The 27,175-nt window shown below is 37.5% G+C and overlaps 1 non-coding gene across 1 annotated transcript; it reads right to left on the bottom strand.

Annotated features, from left to right (window-relative positions):
- Positions 1–11,946: 11,946 nt before the first annotated feature.
- LOC119628196 (small nucleolar RNA SNORA18) lies at positions 11,947–12,079 on the bottom strand. The gene has a single exon (XR_005244500.1). It is a non-coding gene; the product is annotated as a small nucleolar RNA SNORA18 (small nucleolar RNA).
- Positions 12,080–27,175: the final 15,096 nt, after the last annotated feature.

The following is a 27,175-nucleotide window of genomic DNA, read 5'->3' as shown; positions in this document are numbered from 1 at the left end:
AGGGAAGCCCAGTCTTGGGGGAAGGGAACGCATATTTTCATGAGTTTTACCTCCAGGGCTTCTGCTAGGTTCTACAGCTATAGCATTCTATAAACATAGCCTAACCCCTAACCAGATAAACATAAAACCTCACACAAAGGCCTATCTACCTCAGTTCTTTTTACCTACTACATGATGTCTGGCTCTCAACAAAAAAAATTATGTGGCACATGAAAAGAGAAAGAAAATATAGTTTGAAAAAGACAGAGAAAGTATCAGAACCAGACTCAGATACGGCAGGGAATTTGGAATTATCAGACCAGAAATTTAAACAACTGTGATTAAATGTGATTAAAATGTGATGGCTCTAATGGGAAAAAGTAGCCACATGCAAGAACAGATGACTGATGTAATCAGAAATATGGAAACTCCATGAATCAAAAATAAATCTAGGAGTCAAAAACTCTAACAGAGATGAAGTATGTCCTTGACAAGCTTATCAATAGAGTGGAAATTGCCAAGAACAGAACCAGTGAATTGGAGGAAATACTAAAATAAGCTTCCAGAACTAAAATGCAAAGAAAACCACTGAAAAAGATAGAACAAAATATCCAAAAACCATTAAACAATTACAAAAGGAGAAACATCACCAGACAGAGAAGAAAGAGAATATTTGAAGTAGTAATGACTGAGAATATTCCAAAACTAAAAATAGACACTAAACCGTAGATCCAAAAAGTTCAGAGAACATGAAGCAGGATAAATACCAAAAGACTGATATGTAGGCATATCATTTTCAAATGGCAGAAAACTAAAGAGAAAGAGGAAATCCTGAAAAGAAGTCAGAGGACAAAACACTTATGAATCAACAAGGGTAAGAATTACATCAGACATCTCCTCAGAAAACATGCAAGTGAGAAGAGACTGAAGTAAGATACTTAAAATGTTTAAAGAAAAAAAACCCACCAACCTCGAATTTTTCCCCAGTGAACTTATTATTTATAAATGAAGGCGAAATAAGACTTTCTCAGTCTTGAGGGAATTTGTCACCAGTAGACCTGCCTTGCAAGAAATGTTAAAATACGTTTTTCAGCAAGAAGAAAAATGACATAGGTGAGAACTCTGATCACATAAAGAAGGGAAGGTCATTAGAAAATGAATAAAGATTAAATTACTAATTGCTGGTGATGTGTTGAAACACTATTGAATTTTATATGTTGAGCTTGAATCCAGCAACTGATAACCCAAACTCAGTTAATAGTTCTAAATATGTTGTCTTCAGATTCTTTTGGGTTTTTACATTAAAAAAAAAAACTTGTCTGTAAATAGCCAATGTTTTGTTTATTTTTTAATCTACCTTTTTCTTTTCTTATTGCATTTGGTAAGATCTCTAGGATATTGTTGAAAGAAAATGAACATAGCAGATATTCTTGTTTTGTCCTGAATATAAAGAAAATGCTTCTGAAATTTAACCCCTAAGTATATTTGTTGTAATTTTTATTATATATTAATTTCAATACATAATATAATCATGATGAAAATCTCTACTATTATAAATATTTGATCATAAATGGCTTTTTATCACACATTTTCAAGAACTTGAAATAATCACATATTTTCTTGTCATATTTTAGTGTTATAAGTTCCACTGAAAAATCTCAGGTTCAACCATTTCTGAAGTGTATCCTGTATTAACATATTTGTGATTTTTTTTCTCCCACATTACTGTATTTAATTAAAATTAGTATTCTATCTTTCTCAGGTTTGGGCATGAAGCTTATGTTAGCCTCATGATTTAAGCTGATTATTTTTCCTTCTCTATGTATTCTATGTAGCAATGAAATTGAAGTCATTAGTATTTGTTATTTGAAAGTTTTCTAAAGCCCACTTGAAACACCATAAGCCTGGTACAGTTTGGAGGAGAATATGAGAGAGGTTTTGAATTGTAATTTCTGTAATGCTAATGGGACTACTCAGATGTCTTCTTTTTTTCTTTTCGGTGGCAAGTTTGGTACTTACATATACTCTAGAAAATTATATATTTCGTTTAATTTTTCTAATGTAATGACAAGCTGTTTTGTCAAGGTTTTCTTTCATAATTTTAAAATTATGACTGTATCTGATGATATAGTCCTTCAACTATTATTTACTGGTACTTTCTTTCTTTCACTTGTTTGGTCTTACCAGATGTATACTTTACATCTGGCCCTTTTTGAGGAAAGAGCTCATGGATTGACTATCATCATGGTTTCTTTACTTCATCTTTCTTTGATACATGTTTGTTTCTGCTTTATTTACTTTGCTCTGCTTTCATTGGGATTACTTCTTTTTATAGTATTTTGATTTGCAAACTTAGTTCAATAAAGGCCAATCTTTTTTCTTTTCTAATGGATGCCCTTGAAGTTCAAAATTTTCCTCTAATTACCATTTTAGCAGCATCACTCATGTATTGATATGCAGTCACTCTTTATCATTCACTTATAAATATTTCATGATTTCAATTGTGATTTCTATACCCCTTGAATTATTTAGCAGAGTATTTTTAATTTCCAAGGGAATATGGCTTTTTGACTATATTTTGGCATTGATTTTCATCTTTGAATAGTTATTAGAGACTATCATCTTATGTATATGAAATTGATTATTTGGTATTCATTGGGGTTGGCTTTGTGGCCTAGTACTTTCCAATGTTGGTAATAAGCTTATATAATCCCTAATTGGGTACAAACTCCTACAATATATATTCATTAATTCAAGCTTGCTAATTATGCTATTCAAATGTTCTTTATCTTTACTAATTTTTGGCCTGATTGACTTCTTTAATACTAACATTTTCATCATGGTTATGGGTATGTCAATTTTTGTTGTAATTCTGTACATGTTTACTTCATTTATTTTCAGTTTAAATATTTTAAGTGATTTTGAACATCATTCCTATGTTTAAGACTCATTTAATTCTTCTCATCTGTGATCTGACTATTCAAGTCCTTTGCATGTTTTAGTATTGGTTTGTTGGTCTTTTTCTTATTGATTTGAAATGATTAAGAAAACAAACTACTTGTCTGCTATATAAAGGCAAACATTTTTCCCCAGTGTGGTCATTTCTCTTGCTTTGTTCATACACATCACATAAAGTATATAATCAGCTCATCAAATTTCACAAAATAAAGAAAACTGCTGGAGTTTTGATTGGGATGACATTGCAGTATTGTCTCCAATCTATGAGCATGGTATATCTTTCCATTTTTTTCACATACAATGGAGAAAAGGGAAATTATAAGTAAAAGAACAAATTAACCAAATAGAAACTAAACATATAATACACAATTGTCTTGTACTTTGAGAAAACTCATAAAATTAATAAGTCCTTGATAAAACTGATTTTAAAAAAAAGAAAGACTAGAAAAAGAACTAAAAAAAAAAAAGTAAGAATTTGCTGTACCCTAAAAAGGCAAATTAAATAAAATGGACAAGTTTCTAGAAAAATACAACCTACCATACTTGAAACAAGATAAACATGTGAAACACAGCAAAAACTTACATGTAGATGTATTCACCTTCCAGTGAAAACAGTGCAGACCTGAATAGTTTCACCCAGAGTGTTACCAAGTAGTTATTTTTTAAAAATATCAATCATATAGAAACTATTTAAGAGTATAGAAGAAATGAGACTCTCCAAAGAATTTTATCAGGCCAGCAAAATCCAGATACCAAGGTTGGATTAAGAAAAATTATTAAAGGCCAATTCACTTATGTATATAATTAAAATATTATTTAAAATATTAGAAACATAAATTCACCAATATGTAAAAAGTATTATTACAAATAATGAATGAATAGGTCTTATCTCAGGATTGCAAAGATGGTCTTACATTGGAAAACCAATCAATGCATTTTATCACCATTGATTGTTTTAATAGATACAAAGAAAGCATCAGCAAACATATTCCATGAAGAAATGTTGGAAGTTCTCACTCTGGTATCTGGAATGAGGTAAAGATTCTTGTTCACACTGATGGTCCCAACCAGCACATTATGTTCAGGCAAGAAAGTAATAAAGAGGAATTGAAAAGGAGCAACTGAAACTTCCATCACGTGCAAATGATAGAATTGTGCGTATAGAAAATCCGTAATAAGCTAAAAATAAATTATTAGAACAAATACATTTCTACATACAAAAATACAAATATTATATTTCTATTTGTCAGCCATGAAGAATTCAAAAATGGAGCTTATACTGGACTTTATATACACAAATAATAATCAGAAGATATAATAGAAGACAACACATTTTTTGCTATATAATAATAAGGTAAAACAGTAGGGAGTATCTTTCTAAAAAATAGCAAAACCTAAATGAGGAAAACTATTTTTACAAAAGCGATCTCCTAATAGACACAAAGGTTAACTTGAACAAATATATAAATGCATATTAGGTTGTTAAATAAGAAAACAGAATCATAAAGATATCAACACTAAGGAAATTTCTAAAATTTAATGTGATATGTATATGAGGGGACTTTAAAAAGTTTGCAGCAAAATGGAATTAAAAGATAAAAATAAAAAGTATAAACTTTATTTCTCAACATAAGCTACATCAAGTTTAAGACACTTTTGTTAAGTGGTGATGCCAGTCATTTAATCCATCCTTAAACAAGTGAGGGTTCTGAGAAATTAACCATGTCAATGAAGTCTTTTTCACATTAACTGAAGAAAACTTGGTTCCCTTTAATGATTTTTCAAGATCAGGAAACAAAAAGAAGTCAAAAAAAGCCAAATTAGGACTGTAAGCAGGATGCCTGATGATTTCCCATTGAAACTCACATAATTTCTCCTGCTTGATGAGAGGAATGAGCAGCAGTATTGTGGTGGCGGTGAAGTTTCCTGGGCATTTTTCTGCTGTGGCTTTGGTTAGCTTTCTTAAAACACTCTCATCATAAGCAGATGTGATCAGTATTTGGCCCTCCAGAAAGTCAACAAGCAAAAACCTCTTGGAAGCCATTGCTTTGATTGTGGCTTTGTATTCGGGTCATGCTAGTAAAGCCATGTTCCATCTCCTTCTGCAATTCTTTTAAGAAATGCTTCAGGATCTTGATTCCACTTGTTGAAACTGTCCATTGAAAGCTCTGCTCTTGTCTGCATCTGATCTGGGCACAACAGTTTTGGGACCCACCAAGGGGAAAATTTGCTCAACTTTAGTTTTTCAGTCACAATTACATAAGATGAAACAATTGAGATGCCTATGGTGTTGGCTATTTCTGCTGTTGATTGCCAGTCTTCTTCAATTAGGACATGAACAAGATGATTTTTTTCCCCTCACAAATTGATGTAGATTTTCTACCACTGCAGGCTTGATCTTCAACATCATCTTGTTCCTTTTTAACACGATGTATTCATTTGTAAACTGCTGATTTTTTGAGAGTACTGTCCCCATAAACTTTTTGTCAGGCATCAATGATTTCACCATTCTCCACCATAAATTTGATGTTTGGTCTTGCTTTGATTTTAGCAGAATTCATTTCGTTCTGATAGGGTCTTTTTTTCAAACTGATGTCTTGTTTTCATTAGTGCTTTGTATTAGGGTTCTCTAGAGGGACAGAACTAATACGATATGGGTATATATGAAAGGGAGTTTATTAAGGAGAATTGACTCATAGCATCAGAAGGTGAAGCCCCACAACAGATTGTCTGCAACGAGGGACAAGGAAGCCAGTAGTGACTCAGTCTGAGTCTCAAAACCTCAAAGACAGGGAAGCCGACAGTGCAGCCTTCCGTCTGTGGCTGAAGGCCAGAGAACCACTCAAAAAGCACTGGTGTAAATTCAGGAGTCCAAAAGTCAAAGAACTTGGAGTCTGATGTTCGAAGGCAGGAAGTATCCTGCATGGGAGAAAGATGAAGACCAGAAAACTCAGCAAGTCAAGTCCCTCCACGTTCTGCCTGCTTTATTCTAGCCATGCTGGCAGCTGACTAGATGGTGCCCACCCAGATTGAGGGTGGGTCTGCCTCTCCCAGTCCACTGACTCAAATGTTAATCTCTTCTGGCAGCACCCAGAAACACCCAGAAACAATACTTTGCATCCTTCAATTCAAGTTGACACTCAACCATCATATACCTCAAGCCGTGTTCTATTCAGACATGTTATAACAAGTTAGTATGAGTTTATTTTGGTGCAAAAAAAGTTTAAATTTATGCACAGCTTTTATTTTATTTTATTTTATTTTATTTTATTTTATTTTATTTTATTTTATTTTTGAGATGGAGTCTTGCTCAGTCACCCAGGCTGGAGTGCAGTGGCACGATCTCGGCTCACTGCAAGCTCCACCTCCCGGGTTCACACCATTCTCCTGCCTCAGCCCCCCGAGTAGCTGGGACTACAGGCGCCCGCCACCACGCCTGGCTAATTTTTTGTATTTTTAGTGAAGACGGGGTTTCACTGTGTTAGCCAGGATGATCTTGATCTCCTGATCTCATGATCTGCCTGCCTCGGCCTCCCAAAGTTCTGGGATTACAGGCGTGAGCCACCGTACCTGGCCACACACAGTTTTTTTCATAATACACACTCTCTATGAGCTTTTTGAAGATCGTGTGTGTGTGTGTGTGTGTGTGTGTGTGTGTATAGCAGAGTTCAACAAGTTGATTATAAAGGTCACATGTAAGAATACACAAGCGAGAAGAGCTGAGTTTTTCTTGAAAAAGTAGCAAAAGAGAAATTAGTCCTATTTGATATAAAAATATACTATAAATCTTCTATTATTAAAATGGCATGCTATTGGTACATGAATAAACAATGGAACACCATAAAAATCCTGAAGTACACCTAAATGCAAATGCAAATTTAATATATAACAACAATGGTGTGATGGTTAACACTGAGTGTCAATTTGATGGGATTGAAGGATACAAAGTGTTGATCCTGGGTGTGTCTGTGAGGGTGCTGCCAAAGGAGATTAACATTTGAGTCAGTGGGCTGGGGAGGGCAGACCCACCCTTAATCTGGTGGGCACAATCGAATCAGCTGCCAGCGAATATAAAGCAGGCAGAAAAATGTGAAAAGGAGAGATGTTCTCCCAGCCTACATCTTTCTCCCGAGCTGGATGCTTCCTGCGCTTGAATATCAGACTCCAGGTTCTTCAGTTTTGTGACTCAAACTGGCTCTCCTTGCTCCTCAGCTTACAGATGATCTATTGTGGGACTTGTGATCATGTAAATTAATACTTAATACACTTCTCTTTATATGTATATACACACACACATATATACACATATATATACACATATAAACACATACATATTATATGTGTATATATTATATATACACAATTAGATATACATAATTATATATTATATATAATTATTAGTTCTGTCCCTCGAGAGAACCCTGACTAATACAGATAGTATATTAGTCAGGATTCTGTAGAGATAGGACCAGTAGTATGTATAGATAGGTGATAGCTAGCTAGATAGAAAGAAAGAAATTTATTAGGGGAATTGGCCCACATGATTATAGAGGCTAAGTAGTCCCATCCCACAACAAGCCTCCTGCAGGCTGGAGTACCAGGGAAATCAATATATGGTTCAGTCTAGTCCAAAACCCTCAGAACCAGGGAAGCTAAAGGTTTACCTCACAGTCCATGGCCAAAGACCTGAGAACTTGGGGGCCACTGGTATAAGTCACAGACTCCAAAGGCAGGAGAGGCTGGAGTCCTGATGTCCAAGGGCAGAAGAAGAAGGGTACCCCAGCTACAGAAGAGAGCAAATTTGCTTTTCCTCTGCCTTTTTGTTGTATCTAAGCCTGTAGCCAATTGTACAATGTTGACTCACATTGAATGAGAGCACATTTTCCTTACTCAGTCCACTGATTCAAATGCCAACCTCTTCTGGAAGTACCCTCACAGCCACACCCAGAAACAATGCTTCACCAGCTACTTGGTTATCTAGTAGCTACTTGGGTATCCCTTAATCCCATTAACTTGATACCTAAATTAACCATCACAAGTCCACCCCTTGTCAACTTGACATCCCTACACATCTCCTTAAACCATACTTAATCTCCAAATAACAACAATAAGGAGATTATAGCTCCCCCTAGCAAGTTGTACATGATACAACTATCCTCTGTACAACCAAAAACACACTAACTTCTTTCCCAAAAGAGAAGATAAAGTCCTTGATTGATGTTTATTCTTCTCCTTATATCCCATAACTTAAATATTAAAATTTACATGGCTGGGCGTGCTGGCTCACACCTGTAATCCCAGGACTTTGGGAGGCCAAGGAGGGTGGATCACTTGAGGTCAGGAGGTTGAGACCAGCCTGACCAACATGGTAAAATCCTGTGTCTACTGAAAATACAAAAATTAGCCGGGCATGCTGGTACATGCCTGTAATCCCAACTACTCAGGAGGCTGAGGCAGGAAAATCATTTCAACAGAGGGGGTGGAGGTTGCAGTGAGCCGAGATCGCACCACTGCACTCCAGCCTGGGCGACAGAGCCAGACTCCATCTCAAATAAATAAATAAAATAAAATTTACAATACTTAATAATACAGTCAGTATATGTCATGTTACATGACAAAGGAATAAGAGTGGAAAGAAAATAGAGATATTTGCTTAATACATGTAAATATACAAGCATATTCTTTAAAAATATAGAGAAAAAGAATAACAATTACAATTCTCATTTCTGTAACTGGTCACATGGTCATGGGCGGTGTCTATAACTACTTTCTTCTACTACCCTTTCTGTATAATCCTTTTTCCTTCAGCAAGTGCCTCATCTGGTCCTGTTCTTTACCTGGCAGGGTGGCCCAAACTTTCATTCCTGAAGGGTCTAGGCTATTTGTAGTCCTGACTAGACTGCATTGTAGTAATTCTTCATTAACCATAATTACAGGGCATGGTAATTACAGGGCATGGTAATTACAGGTGAAAGATGACCTAAGGGATCTTCTGTAGTAATTCTTTCATCTCTACCTCCATTGTGGAGTAGTAGTCCAATTTCACTTTAGTAGTCCCAATCAATCACCCCAGCCAACACCATAACTCTCTTCTTGGCCTGTACCAAAATATCACATCAACTTCATAATATGTACAGCTGTTATATGTCCATAAAATTTAAAAATAAACAACGAAGAGGAGAAGGATAATATACCTCCCAATGTGAAACAGGCATTACAAATTTTGTAATTTGAGACTTAGTAAAATGGTTCTGTAAAAGCTATGGGCAGTGTTTGTAGGGAGACCACAAGGAAGAGGGCAGCACCACAGGGTGGCGATGCCATGATCACCATGGCATTTAGGGGGACATGATCTCATGCAGATTGGAGGAGCAAAGGAAGGAGTGGTTATCAAAACCCAGGTAAGAGAGGTCTGTGCAGAGACAGCTGTAATGGACGCAGCCAGCTGGGGCACAGCACAGGGAAGGAAACAGGGGAATAAACTCCATCCTCATTCTCCTCCCTCCCTTTGATCTCATTCCAGGACTCCCATGAGCTATACCCAAGCAGAATCCAGTGGGCAACAGAGCCTTTGATGCAGCCCATGAGGGCACAGACAAGGCTGAGCACATGGAGACTGGGTGGGGGAATGCCACATGCACAATTCACCTCATTTGCCTTTTGACTCATAACTCATGGTAACCCAATAGCTGATGAGCATGCATTCCTTTACAGCTAATGAATTCGGAAGAAATGATCGAATTAGAATATTTGCTTTCTCAAACCCCTAATGAAATAATGGATGCAGGCAATGATCATCATTGGCAGCTGGAACTATTATTTGGTAGAAAATTTTATAATGGATAGATCATCCTGATAACATCTGAACCCACAGATCAATATTAACATCAACAAAAGGAGACAGACAATAGGCACCTCCTGATGCAATATAATAGCAAGCAAACACACTACACATACAGCATTGCTGCCAGAAATGTTGAGCCTGAACCTAATCAAGACCATGCTTTACTACCAGTTTATAGGAACTACAAGGGACAGAGGAACGTGTTAAACACTCCAGGGCTGCAATCAGCAATATCTAGACTGTGGGATGTTGCACGGGGCAAAGAATCCAGTTTTATTAATAGACACTTTGCAAGATATAAAAATAGGGAAGAGGAAACCTACAGATAGATTTGAGACACAACCAATCTATGTCTGGACCTTTTGTGAATCCTAATTCCAACAAACTCCCTGTAAAAACTTTTCTGATTTGAAATGAGAGGTTTGAATGCTGACTGGATAACTTGGCAATATTAAAGAATTACTGATTTTCAGGTATAAGTAATAGTATTATGGTTATGTTTTTTAAATTTTTATTTTTTTAATTTAACTTTATGTTTTGAGATGGAATTTCGCTCTTGTTGCCCAGGCTGGAGTGCAATGGCAGGATCTAGGCTCACAGAAACCTCTGCCTCCTGGGTTCAACCGATTCTCCTGCCTCAGCCTCACCAGTAGCTGGGATTAAGGTGTTAACCACCATGCCCAGCTAATTTTTGTATTTTTGGTAGAGACAGAGTTTCACCATGTTGGTCAGGCTAGTCTCGAACTTCTGACCTCAGGTGATCCGCCTGCCTCGGCCTCCCAAAGTGCTGGGATTACAGGCATGAGCCACCATGCCTGGCGGTTATGTTTTCTAAAAAAGAATCAATGTGTTTTGGAGACAAGTAGTGTAGGATTTATGTATGGTGTCTAATAATTGACTAAAAATAACTCAGTGGGGAGAGTGCAGAGTGGGTGAAGAAATGAACGAAACAAGATGGACTGTGTGTTGCAATTTCGAAGCTAGGTTATTAGTACTCACAAGTTTGCTATACTAGTCTCTCTACTGTGTATATTTTATTTTTTCCCTAACAAAGTATGTCGGAAAAAAAATTGCATGCAGAGGCTGTGAACTGTCTGTTACACAATCTCATGACCCATAATCAGCATTCAGGGACACAGGGAAAGCAGGAGCCCCGGGAGTTGGAGATGTCTACCCTGGAAGAATAAAGGCCTCAAGTGTTTCCAGCACGGTGCTCGTCACAGGTTCCCAGTCCTTGCAAAGCTGTTCGCCTCTCAGAGGCCCCTCAAGGAAACAGAGAATCCCCAGTGAGACAATGAGACTAACCGGGATTAAGCTTCTCTGTGAAATCGAGAGGTCATAGTTAGGGGAGTGAATAGGAAAATGCCCATTCAGTCACTGCATTTGGCAACAGGATAGGAGGCAGAGCAGGGAGGGTATATCACTTCAGTTGTGAGGCAAATGTATTATTCATTGGTACAGGAAAGGCATTTGGGAAGGTGATCAAATGTGTATGCTTTATAAAGTCACATGCTCAGAAAACTCTGAAGAGCAGATATTTTCCTCTTTTTGAAACTATTTTATAACAGCATAAACACTGAAAGGAGTGAGCTCAGTCTATGTGCACCCATTTTCATATACCTTAGCGAGAGAAGGTTGAGTTCATTTATTAAAGTCAATTAATTTTTATTCAAGGAATTTCATGTTGTGATTTCTTCCACTGCCCATCAAGGTCACTTTAGATGCTCTAAAGAGCTGGAATCAAAATTAACCATTTTCAAAAATGACCTTCAAGTCAGCCCTTTTACATGAAACAGACATTTATTTTAATCCAGTTGTTCCGTCAGCCCATAATTCTTTTACTTTGGCTTCTGTCATCTCCTTTTAATATGGATATACTGACAAAGACTTCAAAACTCACCAGTAATCTTCGGGATCTGATTTCTTCTACCAATTTACTTTAGGGTCATTTTCAGTGTAGGTGTATCTGCCTGGTTCTCAAAGTGACACCTTCTCTAAATATGAATGAGTTCAAATTGTATTCATTCCTAAGTGATCAAATTCAAGAATAGTACAGATGTGTGGAATATGCCAATACCTAAGGTAAAAAAGTAAAATAACAGGTCTTTACTAAGACAGTTAATAAACTAAAGACAGTTTAGTAACTGTCTTTTTCATACTTTAGCAACTGCCTTGTGGTTCCTTCCCACAGGTCTAACAAAAGTCCTGTGAGTAAAGTAAAACCACAGAGTTACTCTGTGACGCATTTCCAACAACATGCAGGCTACAGGAAAAGCCCTATCAGGATTAGACCTCAACGGAATGTTGAGTTTAAAAAGTAAGTCACCAAATATCACTTATGTAAAATTTATAAATATACTAAACAATAAACTACATCAATGTTTCTCTTTTTTGGGTTTAGGAATCTCTTATTCTCCTAAAATTATTGAAGATCCAAAGAGATTTATTTCATTTGGGTGGCATTTATTAATTTTTTCTATATAAGAAATTAAAGCTGAAAAAGTTTTGAAACACGAGAATGCGAGTATTCATTTCCTTAGGCAGCAGAGCAGTTACATCTTTAGGTAGCTCCACTGTATCCTCATGAAAGAATGAGAGTAAAAAACTTTCAAATAATGTCTTAGTATTATTAAGTGAATATATTTTATCTTATTTCCCCCCAAAAGAGTGAAACCATTTTATCTTGCTTTCACCCTTTTGTGATCCAGGGATCACACTTTGAGAACCAATTCACATATGGTTTAGAGATATAATTTATTTAATACATTTAGTAAAATCATAAAAACGTGTCTTGGCAGGGCACCCTTTATAAACAAAGGCTAAGTTATGCTGCAATAACAAATAACGCCCCCCTTTTTTCCCCATCCTACTATGTCACATATCCATCGGCCACAGCATGGCACCAAATCCTCTTCCCTCTGGAATCAGGCAGATAAAGCACACACTCTCAGAGTTTGCCAGGCCCATGGCACATGGAAAAGAAAAAGTGAAACCACTTCTGCTGAAAGGGACAAGGATCATTTATGCCCACATTTCCCCGGCCAAAGCAATTCACACAGCCAATCCGAATGGCAGCAAGGTGGAGAAACTCCTCCTCCCCCAGGGAAGGGCAGCAAATACTTTTCACAAAAAGTTGTCCTCCCCACACCAATGTCAAGGTTAGCTTTGGGTCGATAAGGAGGTAGGATGGGGTAATGACAATTTTTTAAGTAACAGTAATAAAATAATAGAGTAAAAGAAATCTTTATAAAAAACAGAATTCTGAACCAAAGCAAACAAATAAAAAATGGTACAAACCAGAAGTGTTCTCTTTGTGACTGCAATTGACTTGACCATACTCCTCGAAATGATTTTAAATTAGGCATCATTGGCTCAGCCATAGACATTATGACCCAATGGTAATGAGGCAGAGATTGTGCATGGTAATATAGCTTAGAGGAAAATAAAGGATCATTATCTTTTTGATTGTTTTATTTTATTTTATTTTTCAGTCGGAGTATCACTCTGTCGCCCAGGCTGGAGTGCAGTGGCGCAATCTTGCCTCACTGCAACCTCTGCCTCCCAGGTTCAAGCAATTCTCCTACCTCGGCATCCCGAGTAGCTAGGACTATAGGCATGCACCACCACACTCAGCTAATTTTTGTACTTTTAGTAGAGACGGGTTTCACCATGTTGGACAGGCTGGTCTCGAACTCCTGACCTCAGGAGATCCGCCTACCTTGGCCTCCCAAAGTGCTGGGATTACAGGCATGAGCCACTGTGCCTGCCCAGATCATTGTCTTTGAATCTACACCTCCTGTCTTCAGTTTCTAACCATGGGTCGTTAGCCACATCACTCAAGGTATCTATGCTTTGAAATGGGGATTATAATGATACTTGCCTTTTAAGGCTGTTGATAGGTAAGTCTTATAAGAAAAGACTTGGTCTATCCAAGTGCTCAGAATAATGCTTAACTTAGAGGAAGTCCTACTTAGCCCAACTTCTGAAGCAAGACACAGCAATTAAAGTTGTGACCTTATTTATGTATGGAGAGGTGAGAATTTAGGTAACACTAACATGAGGGTCTAATATTAATAGACGTCCAATTCCAACCTTGAATGAGAAAGGTAGAATTACTCAACCTGTTGGAATAACTAAGATTTCCCTGAATTTTTGTATCTGTGAGATACAGGTATGTTTTTCTGAGAGTAGCACTTTGGAGAAGATGGATAGGATTTGTGACAAAATCATGGGGGAGACATTATGACATTTTTTTCAAACATGTTGAAAACCAAACCATTAGCTCCCAAACTCCAAGGCCATGGGTGACAGATGAGGTTGTTGAAAGGTTTTGCTGGTTTAACAGAATAGTGGGAGCTCTGCTTCTTGTTAGGGTATAAAAGGTTGTAAAAAGCTGTTGCTCGCAATATAACAATGAGGAAATCTTGATTTATTCCAATCATCACACATGACAACCATTAGAGACCTGAAAATGCAAAGAAGTCTAAACGCACAACATTCTAGGGAGGGACGAGCCCATCCAAGGCAATAAAAACCTGCAACTGCTTTTATCTCTGGGATATGGTGGGAAGAACAAGCCAGCCATAAGCAGGGAGGACTTGGCTCTTGGCTGAGATAAGAAGAAACCAAAGAAATCTTGAAGGACCCTGTAGACCAGGCGTGATGGATTCAAACCCAGAAGCACCCCCAAAGTACACTCATCTACATGCCCCATAAATCCTTTCGTTCAGACATTTCACCTCCAATACAGAGTGATGGCTGGGCACCTGGGACAGGGTAAGATGGCAGAGAGAAGGAAAGGTCCTGTGGAGTCGGAAGCTGGGGGAGGCTGCAACACGGATTTCTTCCAAGGCACGGGAAGCTGGAAATGAGCGAGAAAGCTTAGGGAGACCTCAGAGTCTTAGCTCCCTATTCCTAATGAAAGGAGGGCCCTGGCTGCTACGTTTGAAATATATGAAACCTGTGGTAAACTGAAATTAATTAAACTGAAATTAATTAAATCTACAACCCAGACCAGAACCAGCTCATCTCCAGACTGATGGGAAAATAGAATTACACTGCTGTAAGTTTCTTATACATTTTTTATAAAGTTTCACAATACTATTCACAAATAGATTATAATAAGTTAAAAGTCCATGACCTTGAAAGACAACAGAAAAAAATCTCCAGATACTTTGAAATTAAATAATACATCTTTAAATAGTCTATGGTCAAGAAGGAGAGCCAAGGAAATTTCAAGAAGTACACATAGAGTTGAATAAGAATAAAAAGATAATAGATCAAAATATGTGGGAAGTAGCTAATGCAGAACTGAGGGGGATCTTATAGCCTTAAATGCTTATGTTAGAAAAGAGGAAAGCCCTCAAAACTAAGTTTTCCCCTGAAAAAACTAGAAAAATATTAGCCAAAGAAGCCCAAAGCAAGCAGAAGGAAATTATATAGATGAGAACAGAAATCAACTAACCTGAAAACATAAAAATAGAAAAAAATAATAAAACAAAAAGCTGCTTCTTCAAAAATATCAATGTCACTCTAGCAAGACTGGCAAAATTAAAACAGAAGAGACACAAATCAACAATATCAGTAATGAAACTAACCACAAAGCCCATAACCATTAAAATGACAGAAAGGGAATATTAAAATCAATTTTATGCTCATAAATTTGACAATGTAGAAAAAATGGATCAATTGCTCAAAAACCAAAAATTACCAAAATGCAACCAACATGAAATAGATAATCTAAGTGCTTCTAGTAAAGAAAACTATTTAAAAATGGGATTCATAATTTAAAAGCTCCTAAGAAACAACTTGCAGCTCCACTTCACCTCCCTGGAGAATTCTACCAAATATTTAAAGAACCGACAGAAATTTTACACGATTTCTTCTAGAAAATAGAAGAGAAAGGAACACTTCATAATTCATTTTATGAGGCTGACACGAAAACAAGACAGAAACAGTATCAAAGAAGAAAAATATAAACATTTTTCATAAACTTTGACACAAAAACCATCAACAAAATATTAGCAAATACAAAAATGTACAAAAACGTTTTAAAATAGTGATCAAGTGTGATTCATTCCAGGAATGTAAGGTGAGTTTGATATTTGCAATCAATTAATGTAATCTGCCATGCTAACAGGCTAAAGAACAGAATGAAACAAAAATGAATTTGACAAAATTTAGTACTGACACATGCTAGAGACCCCCTGAATTAGGAATACAGAACTAAGTGACCTTGATAAAGAACACCTACAAAATCCTACAGCTGACATTGCACTTAATGGTGACAAACTGAATGGTTTTTTTCTAAGATCAGGAGGCAAGAAAGAATATCGCCTCTCAACACTTGTATTTAACATAGTATTGGAAGTTTTATCTGCCACAATAATGCAAGAAGAGAAAAACAAAGACATGCAGAAGAGAAAGGAAAAGATAAGGCTACCTCCAATTGCAGATGACATGATCATCTTTGTAGAATATTCCAAGGAATATACAAAAATAAAGGTCTAGAACTAAAAGTCAGTTCAGCAAAGTTAACAGAATACAATATCAACACAAAAAATATTAATCACATTGCGTCCAGAGTTGGTTCCTTCTGGAGGGTTCTTGGTCTCGCTGACTTCAAGAATGAAGCTGCGCCTACCTTGGCGGTGAGTGTTACAGCTCTTAAAGATGGTGTGTCTCAAGTTTGTTCCTTCAGATGTGTCTGGAGTTTCTGCCTTCCGGTGGGTTCGTGGTCTCACTGACTTCAAGAATGAAATCGGGGACCTCTGCAGCGAGTGTCACAGCTCTGAAAGGTGGTGTGAACTCAAAGCGTGAGCAGCAGCAAGATTTACTGTGAAGCGTGAAAGAACAAACGTTCTGAAATGTGGAAGGGTAGCCCACCAGATTGCTGCTGCTGGCTGGAGTGGATAGCTTTTATTCCCTTATTTGTCCCCACCCACATTCTGCTGATTGGTCCATTTTACAGAGCACTACTTTGTCCATTTTACAGAGTGCTGATTGGTCCATTTTACAGAGTGCTGACTGGTGCGTTTGCAATCCTTTAGCTAGACACAGAGCACTGATTGGTGCGTTTTTACAAAGTGCTGATGGATGCGTTTACAATCTTTTAGCTAGACGCAGAGCGCTGATTGGTGCGTTTTTACAGAGTGCTGATTGGTGCATTTACAATCCTTTAGCTAGACACAAAAAATCTCCAAGTCCCCACTTGACCTGGGAAGTCCAGCTGACTTCACCTCTCATTATTTCTATATATTAAAAATGAGAATTAATGAGCAGAAACCAAAATTAAAGACACAATACCATTTACAATTACTCCAAAGAAAATGAAGTACTTAGATATAAACGCAACAAGAAGTGTACAGTATCTGAATGCTGAACATGACAAAATACTAATGAAAGAAATCAGAGACCTAAATAAGTGGAGAGACGTACTATGCTCATTTAAAGACTCAATGCGGTGAGTATACTTTCTCTCCAAATTGATCTATAGGTTTAATATAATTCCCTCCAAAATCTAAGCAGGTTTTTGTAGATGTTAGCAAGTTTATTCTAAAGATTATATGGACAAGCAGGGACCTTAGAATAGACAAAAAATAATCTTGGAAAATAAGAATAAAGTGACAGAAAACACTATACCCGACACTAAGACTTACTACATAGCTACAGTAATGGAGAAAGTGTAGTATTGGTAAAGAAGCAAACATGCAAAATGGTGGAACAAATTAGTGAGTTCAGAAATAGACCCACATAAATATCCTGAAGTGGTTTTTGACATAGAGGCAAAAGCAACTCAATGGAAGAAGTAGATCTTCCTCCAGAAGTAGATCCTTTGGAGCAATTGGAATCTTAACCAAAACCTCATGCCATATATTTTATATATATATATAATATATTGTATATATTATATATAAATATATATTTATATATAATATATATTTATATTTATATATTATATATTATTAAATATATAATAATATATTTAATACATATTATTATATATAATATATATTATATATTTATATATAATAATATATATACTATATGTTTACATATATAATATATATGTAAAAACTCAAAATGGATTACAGACTTAAATTTATAACTGTATAACTTTTAGGAAAAAAAAGCAGGAGGAGATGTTTGGGATCTAGGGCTATGAAAGACTTCTTAGGCACAAAAATCACGATCCTTTAAAGAAAAACAACAAAAAACAACAAAAACTGGACCTCATCAAAATTAAAAACTCTTACTCTGCACAAGACCCTGTAAAAACAGTGAAAATGCAGACTACATATTGTGAGAAAATATTTGCAAAATACATATTCAAAAAAGTATTACCCTCTAGAATGTGTAAAGAATTCTCAAAACACAACAGTAAAAAAAGCAAAAATCCAGTTAGGAAAAAGCCAAATATATGAATAGACACTTCACTGAAAAGAATATACAGATGGCAAATAAGCACATAAAACTGTTTAGTATCATTGTTTACCAGGGGAATGCAAATTAAAACCACAATGAGATATCACTGTATAGCTATCAGAATGGCTAAAACAAAAAAATGTGACAACATCAAATGCTGGCAAGCATGCAGAAAAACTGAATCAGTTACTCATTGTTGGAAGGACTATAAATTAGTACAGTGACTCTAGGAAACAGTTTGGCAGCTTCTTATACAATAACTATACAATTAGTCTACGATCCAGCAATTGCACTATTGGGCATTTATTCCAGAGAAACAATAACTGAGGTTCACATAAAAATCAGTACACAAATGTTTTTAGCAACTTTATTCATAATAACAAGAAAAACAAAATCTGGGAAACAATGTCCTTCAATAGGTCTGTGATTTTTTAAAAATGTGATACATGCATACCATGGAATAATATTCAGCAATAAAAAAGAAGAAACTATTGATACATGTGACAATTTAGATAAATCTCCAGAGAGTTACAATGAGTGAAGAAAAAAAGGCAATTCAGTTACATACTGTATGATTCCATTTATATAACATTATTGAGATTTAAAAAAAATAACTGAGGCAGAGAACAGATTAGTGATTGCCAGGATTAGGAATGGGAGCAATGTGGGAGGGAGTGAGTATTGTAATAAAAGGGCAAAGTGAGGGATCCCTGTGGTGGCACTCTTCTGTACCTTGGCTGAAGTCGTGGATACATAAACCCACACATGTAATAGAACTGCATAGAGCTGAATACACACACCTGAACTCACCTGAGTACTATAAAACTGAAGAAATCAGAATAAGATCAGTGGATCGTATCAATGTCAATTTTCTGGCTGCCATGGTATAGTTTTGCAAGATGATTACATTTGAGAGAACCTAGGTAAAGTGTACACAGGATCTTTCTCTATTATCTCCTACAAATACACAGGAACCTATCTCAGTATTGAGCTGCGTGGGAATTATCTCAAGACAAAATGTTTAATGAGAACATATGTTGTAATTGGCAGAATACAGAGCACTTTTAGGGGAGTGAAATCATTCTGTAGGATACTACAACGGTGGGCACACGTCATTATGTATTTTCCACAACTTATAGAATGTACAGCACCAAGAGTGAACCCTAGTGTGAACTATGACTTGGAGTCACGATGGTGCGCTAAGGTAGGACCATCAGTTATAACAACTATACCACTAAGGTGCAGGAGGATGATAATGGGGGAAACTGTGCCTGTGGTGAGGATAGGGGAGGAGGGGTAGATAGGTACTCTGTATTTCCTGCTCAGTTTTGTTTTGAATCTAAAACTAGTCTAAAAAAAATAAGTTCTATGTCTTAAGGAATGTTGTAATTCCAAGAGAAATATTTAAAAATGCAGATATAACTAAAAACTCAATAGAAAAGACATAATAAATATACATCATCCATCCAGAAAAGTCAGAAAACTAACGAAGGACAAAATGTCAGATGACACAAATAGTGACCAAATAGCAAGATGGTTGATATACACACATTTGCATCAAAAATTTCACTACAAGTAAATAGATTAAGCACTTCTTTTTTTTTTTTGTTTGAGTACCTAGGTATCTTATTATTATTTTTTTTTTATTATTATTATACTTTAAGTTGTAGGGTACATGTGCATAACGTGCAGGTTTGTTACATATGTATACTTGTGCCATGTTGGTGTGCTGCACCCATCAACTCGTCATTTACATCAGGTATAACTCCCAATGCAATCCCTCCCCCCTCCCCCCTCCCCATGATAGGCCCCGGTGTGTGATGTTCCCCTTCCCGAGTCCAAGTGATCTCATTGTTCAGTTCCCACCTATGAGTGAGAACATGCGGTGTTTGGTTTTCTGTTCTTGTGATAGTTTGCTAAGAATGATGGTTTCCAGCTGCATCCATGTCCCTACAAAGGACACAAACTCATCCTTTTTTATGGCTGCATAGTATTCCATGGTGTATATGTGCCACATTTTCTTAATCCAATCTGTCACTGATGGACATTTGGGTTGATTCCAAGTCTTTGCTATTGTGAATAGTGCTGCAATAAACATACGTGTGCATGTGTCTTTATAGCAGCATGATTTATAATCCTTTGGGTATATACCCAGTAATGGGATGGCTGGGTCATATGGTACATCTAGTTCTAGATCCTTGAGGAATTGCCATACTGTTTTCCATAATGGTTGAACTAGTTTACAATCCCACCAACAGTGTAAAAGTGTTCCTATTTCTCCACATCTTCTCCAGCACCTGTTGTTTCCTGACTTTTTAATGATCGCCATTCTAACTGGTGTGAGATGCTATCTCATTGTGGTTTTGATTTGCATTTCTCTGATGGCCAGTGATGATGAGCATTTTTTCATGTGTCTGTTGGCTGTATGAATAAAAATCCTAGAGGAAAACCTAGGTAGTACCATTCAGGACATAGGCATGGGCAAAGACTTCACGTCTAAAACACCAAAAGCAACAGCAGCAAAAGCCAAAATTGACAAATGGGATCTCATTAAACTAAAGAGCTTCTGCACAGCAAAAGAAACTACCATCAGAGTGAACAGGCAACCTACAGAATGGGAGAAAATTTTTGCAATCTACTCATCTGACAAAGGGCTAATATCCAGAACCTACAAAGAACTCAAACAAATTTACAAGAAAAAAACAAACAACCCCATCAAAAAGTGGGCAAAGGATATGAACAGACAGTTCTCAAAAGATTAAGCACTTCTTTAAAAATACGTCATAAAACAGGGTAAGTTGACCCAACAATATAGTGTTTTCAAGAGACCTGATTTGAATTCAAGGACACAGAAATGTTGAAAGAAAAAAAGATGAAAAAATACATCTTGCAAACACTAACCACAAGAAACCCAGTGTTTCTATGTTAATATCAGATAGGAAAGTTGTGTCATACGGCTTAATAGAAAACCACAAAATATTGCTGAACAAAGTTGGTAAGAAAGCATGATCTTCATACGTTCCTATTTCCTTTCCTTGAGTTCTTTGAACATATATATATATATATATGCGCTATACATATATGAGAGATATATATGCTATATATATGTGATATATATATATATATATGGCAATTTCTTTGGGGTGTTTGCCTGTCAAGTTTAACATAAAGTGCGAGAAATCCCAGGCTAACACATCACAAATGTCCACTGTCATTACTTGAAAGCAGTCTTTCTTGAATAAACTCTTATAAATTTGTTGTACATCTCTGGCCAGTTTCCGAGTCCTGAAATGGATGGTTTGGACAAAAGTTTTGTTCAGTTGTAGTATTGCTCTTCGGGAGAGAATTTACCTTCCCCCTCACTGTGCCATTCTGTAAGACTCTGGTCCCGGTTTGGGTGCACAGCCAACACCGTGACTGGCTCCAGGGCAGCTGATGCAGATGAACGGGAGAACTCAGCAGCCCTCGACCTGCCTTCCAACAGGCACAGTCACCAGAGCAGTCTGGGAACCAAAAGGACCCAAGCAGCCTATAGAAGTCCAGCTCCCAAGGCAGTCATAATAAATGGTTTGGCCCTAATGAGGATTGCAGGAGCTTCTGTAGATGAACTGTACAACCTTCCCTGGGCTTGAAATCTGTGCTTCATTTACCATTTTTGTGAAACCTAGTATATAAATATCCACAGTCTTTCTTCACTTTAATGATGTGAGGAGGTGCTGCAGGAAAATGCAGTCTACTCTTTGAACAACGGTATTGACGGCCAGGTGTGGTGGCTCACACCTATAATCCCAGCACTTTAGGAGGCCGAAGCAGGAGCATCACTTGAGGCCAGGATTCAAGAACAGCCTGGGCAACATACCAAAATCTCGTCTCTACAAAAAGTTAAATTAGCTGGGCATGGTGGCATGTGTCTGTAGTCCTAGCTACTCAGGTCGCTGAGGCAGGAGGCTCATTGGAGCCCAGGGATTGTAGGTTCCTGTGACCTATGATTGTGCCACTACAGTCCAGCCTGGGTGACAGAAGGAGACGCTGTCTCTAAAAAATAAATAAATAAATACATAAGAAGGTATCGAGTATGTCATGTTACTTTAAGGGCATTTTTAGCAACATAAAGAAAAGCTCAGCCAGGTGGGGTGGCTCACACCTGTAATCCCAGCACTTTGGGAGGTCAAGGTAAGTGAATCACTTGAGGCCAGGAGTTTGAGACCCGTCTAGCTAACATGGTGAAACTCCATGTCTACTAAAAATACAAAAATTAGCCAGACAATGGTGGTGCATGGTGGCACGTGCCTGCAATCCCAGCTACTTGGCTACTTGGGAGGCTGAGGCATAAGAATCACTTGAACCCAGTGGGTGGGGAGCCGAGACACACCATGGCACTCCAGCCTGGGTGACAGAGTGAGACTGTCTCATTTGAAAAAAAAAAAGAAGAAAAGAAAAAGAAAACCTCAGTTTGAACTTTATGAGACCACTAAAAGATTTAAGTTTTACAAATTATTTATTAGAAGTCTTTCTAAATTTTGAGAGAAATCATAGTTCATTAATATATTAGTTAATATATCTTATTAAATTCAGATTTAATTGTGCTACAGTTCAGATTTCTGCTGTTAACTCTATGGTACATCATAGATCATTTTATATCCTTAATAATCTAGAATAAGCTGAGTGGGTAATATATTTATGGCTACTTGGGATGGGGGATTGGAGCCTACTTTAGCCATTTCAAATGGTCAGAGAAATTTAAGGTTGAGTGGTTAGTGTATCATTATGATTGTGATTTATTTGATCCTAAATGATTACTTGGGTACTCAGCCTCAATTGTAGCATTCTTTCTTGGAGTAAAATACGATTTACCATCCAATTTTAAAAATGCAATTTCTGAAAGCAATGCACAGTAAAAACAAAACAAAAGTGGAGTGCCTTTAATTTTTTGATAAACCATATTTATTAATGTTTCTCCATATTCAATGGGATATGCTTATGCTACATAACAAGTATAATATAAACAGATGGTGGTTTCTCTTAATACCCTATCTTGACTCTTTGGATGGGCACAAATTTTCTGCATCACGATAAGGACTGGAAAGGCAATATGCTCGCTTCCAGTTTCACCCCCAAGATATAGCAGCTGGAATCTCACACTCACCTTTACAACAAAAACAAAAATGCTGAACAAACGACCAAGGAATGATTTCCTTAACCCATCGGAGAACTGATAACTGAGACCAAGCCACTAAACTAAAATGTACACAGGCTACCACAGGGAGAAACAGGACCCCCACATTTATTTTTCAGGGGCAGACAATAACAGATACCATAAGAGCCATTAGGGGACTACTGTAGGGATGTGAAGTGTCTGGGGGCTGTGAACAGAGGGCAGTTGCTACTCTCTGTCAGGTCCCCCCAGCACCTGACAAGGAAGCCCACCAAATACTCATAGGGATGACTGGGGAGGTTCCTGGGAAAGTTTTCCTCCTCCTCGTAATACTGACTGAGGAATGAGAGGGCTGCAACTGATAAAATTCTACCTAGAAATATCTCCTCTATCTCCCCTATGATACAAAAGCCAGTCTGCAAGGGGACCAACAAGAAAAACTGTAGCTTGGGGCTCTCGTAAAAATCCACCTTAGGTGGGAGAGGGAACAAGAAAATAAATAAAGCTCCACCCTAAAAAGAGAAGCAGAAATACTGCTAGACATCACATTCCAAGTGGAGGTGAGGCTGTAACAATTGTGCAAGGCATACTCCCAAGACCTAGGTTCATGTGCCGGAAACTGAAGCTAGGGATGTAGATATTGCTGTAACTGAAAGGCAAAGAGTAAAAATTACTAAAGACAATCAAACAAAACAGGTGTTTCAAGAGCTGTGCAACAGTATCACTCTCATATACAAATGATTGGAATCCCAGAAGACCGGAAAAAATGGAGCAGGAAAGAAGACACATTTGAAGACGTAACAATTGGGCAATTATGATTTTTCAAAAATAGTGACAGACCCCAAACCACTGACCCATGAAGCTCAGAAAATATCAAGCAGAATAAATACCCCAAAAAAGAGTCGTACCATATTCAAAGAACTGAAAACCAAAGACAAACGGAAATCATGAAGGTTCTACTTCAATTTTAGTTTCCATCATTTTCACATAGTTTTAGAAAGTATTGTAGTGTTATGCACACAAGGAAGGTACCAATTCCAGGGCAGCTAAAGGGTTGAATCTTGGACTTAAATAGGCCATTTTCTATTTGGCAAATGTTGTGCTCTGTGATCTTCATTCACCTCACTTTCATAGGCACAATTATGTTAACTTTTTGAACTTTTTCCTCCTTGATTTGTTCAAATTACTGATTTCACACACTCTTCCAAAAGCTTTTTGTGTCACTGAATGATCAAAAATAAAGTCAATTTTTTAATGCTTTTGAGACACTAGCAAAAGTTTGTTAAACCATACTCTCAGTTTTTCTCAAGGGTGTGCATTCCTGACAGTGATTTTCTCCATTTTAGCAGTGTTTGCTCTCTGGATAGGCTGACACGTCCCAAGTCATTCACTCATGGTTCCTTTTTGCTTAATAGTTATTTTCTGAATGTATCCCTCTCCTCTCATGTTTTATCATAAACAACAAGATGAGTTTGGGTTGTACCTTCAACACTTGGTTTGGAAACCTCTTCAGCTAAATGATAAAGATTGTTATATATGTTATTCATTTCATGTAACTGCAGGGCACAATTTTACTAAGCTCTCTGCCAATACATAACCATGGATCCCCTCTCTTCAGTTCTCAGTAGCATTTCTTTGTTGTTGTTGTTGTTGTCGTCGTTTTGAGATGGAGTCTCCTTCTGTCACCCAGGCTGGAGTGCAGGAGTGCAGGGGTGCCATCTCGGCTCACTGCAAGCTCTGCCTCCCAGGTTCACGCCATTCTCTTGCCTCAACCTCCCAAGTAGCTGGGACTACAGGCTCCACCACCATGCCTGGCTAATTTTTTGTATTTATAGTAGAGACGGGGTTTCACCATGTTAGCCAGGATGGTCTCAATCTCCTGACCTCGTGATCTGCCCGTCTCGGCCTCCCAAAGTGCTGGGATTACAGGTGTGAGCCACCACGCCTGGCCCTTCAATAGCATTTCTTTATTTTCTGCTAAGTCCTCACAGGCAGCATTCTCAAAGTCCAGTCTGTGAAATCTCTCCACATTTCTACAGTATGCTTGTGGTGACGTGGCCACTCTCTAAGAGAATTTACGGTTTCTCTACCATGTCTTTCACTTCCTTCTGAGTTCTCACTACCAGAACCCTTAAAATATGTATCTTTACTGTCTGTGGAAGGCAATATAGGCCTTTTCTATCATGCCTCTCAAAATGGTTTCAGCCTCTGCTTACTGCTCAATTCCAAATTCATGTTCACATTTTTAGGAATTTATTGTAACAGGACACCACTTCCAGGTACTGAATTCTATATTCTTCTTTTTTATTTTTTTTCTTTTTGGAGACAGAGTCTCACTCTGTCACCCAGGCTGGAGTGCAGTGGTGCAGTCTTGTTTCACAACAGCCTGTACCTCCTGGGCTTAGGCCATCTCTCATCTCAAGCCTCCTGAGCAGCCGGGGCGCATGCCACCAGGCCCTGCTAATTTTTGTATTTTTTTGTAGCAACAAGGTATTGCCATTTTGCTCAGGATAGTCTCGAACTCCTGGGCTCAAGCCATCCTCCTGCCTCAGCCTCCAAAAGTGCTGGGAATACAGGTGTGAGTCACTGCACTCAGACTGTATTCATGTTTTTATGTTGCCATCTTGACATATTCATAGATGTATCACCAGGTTGGAGGGGTTAGAATCATGGGGAACCAACATTCTGCCTTCCATATTGTCACTCTTACTAGGATCCAAGTCAGAGCTCTGAATATACCATTATAATTAGCCAAAGCCTAATCCGCAACTAAAGTGATGCAGCATTTCAATATGGCAGGTAATGCTGGCCAAAGAGGAGCTCATGGAAACAAGACTAGATGTACTCAACAGGATCTCAAACTGGAACACTGGAGGAAAGAGTGGAGAAACCCCCTCAAGGATTTTCCAAAGCGGGTGAATTACACTGTTTATTTGCTTTTGTTGTTGTTCTGGTTAGGCCAATTTAATGATCCAAGATTGACTGTTATGGATAATCACATTTTGTATTACAGACTACAATGTGCTAATTAAAGTATTAATTGTTAATTAATCAAAGCATTATAGAGCCTATGAAATTATATAGTGTTCTAAAATTCGCAGAGTGCTTACATAGGACAGATATGAGACTAACATATGTAAGTATGGCTGGAACAGTATTTAAAATACTGAAATACATCTTTTTAAACATTTTGTTTCATTTCACAGAAGGGTATCCAAGGCAGGTAGAAAAATGAGGTAGTTCCTGCTTTTTTCCTCCTTGCTGCTCCCTCCAAAACCCGCATGCATGCACATGCACGCACACACACGTGCACACAATTGCTGCAAACCACTGCATTTACAGGATTTTTTACACCTCAGGTGGTCCTGATAGTTTCTAATAAACATACTTGCTATCTATTTTTGGATCTCATCACCCTGATGAAAGGATCACAGAATGCTTCACAGCCAATTACCTGGTGCAAGATAAATGCATGTATTTATTCATTCCCCATAATGATGATTAAGAAGGAGTTCATTTCACTGTAATCTTGCAGGTGTTTAAAATATAAATGAACTGACTGCAATAAGAAGTGCCCATAACCTCACCTAAGGAAAATGCCATCCTAGATAATGCTGTCTTGTCCAATCCTATTCACATGCAATCACTTTTCTATTCCTTCAAATCTCACTAACAGGATGAAATAAAGCAGATGCCAGACAGATACCACTCAAAGGGGACTGGCTCTCTCTTTTGCATCTGAGAAGCCCAAACCCCTAATCTATTCTCTATCCTGGTTTTTCCTTTTCCCTGATGCTTTGTTTCCCTAATGCAGT

Source organism: Chlorocebus sabaeus, chromosome 26, assembly GCF_047675955.1.
Source record: "Chlorocebus sabaeus isolate Y175 chromosome 26, mChlSab1.0.hap1, whole genome shotgun sequence".
NCBI lineage: Eukaryota > Metazoa > Chordata > Mammalia > Primates > Cercopithecidae > Chlorocebus > Chlorocebus sabaeus.
Note: the sequence above shows the minus strand (reverse complement) of the source record. Positions and strands in the feature narration are given on the sequence as shown.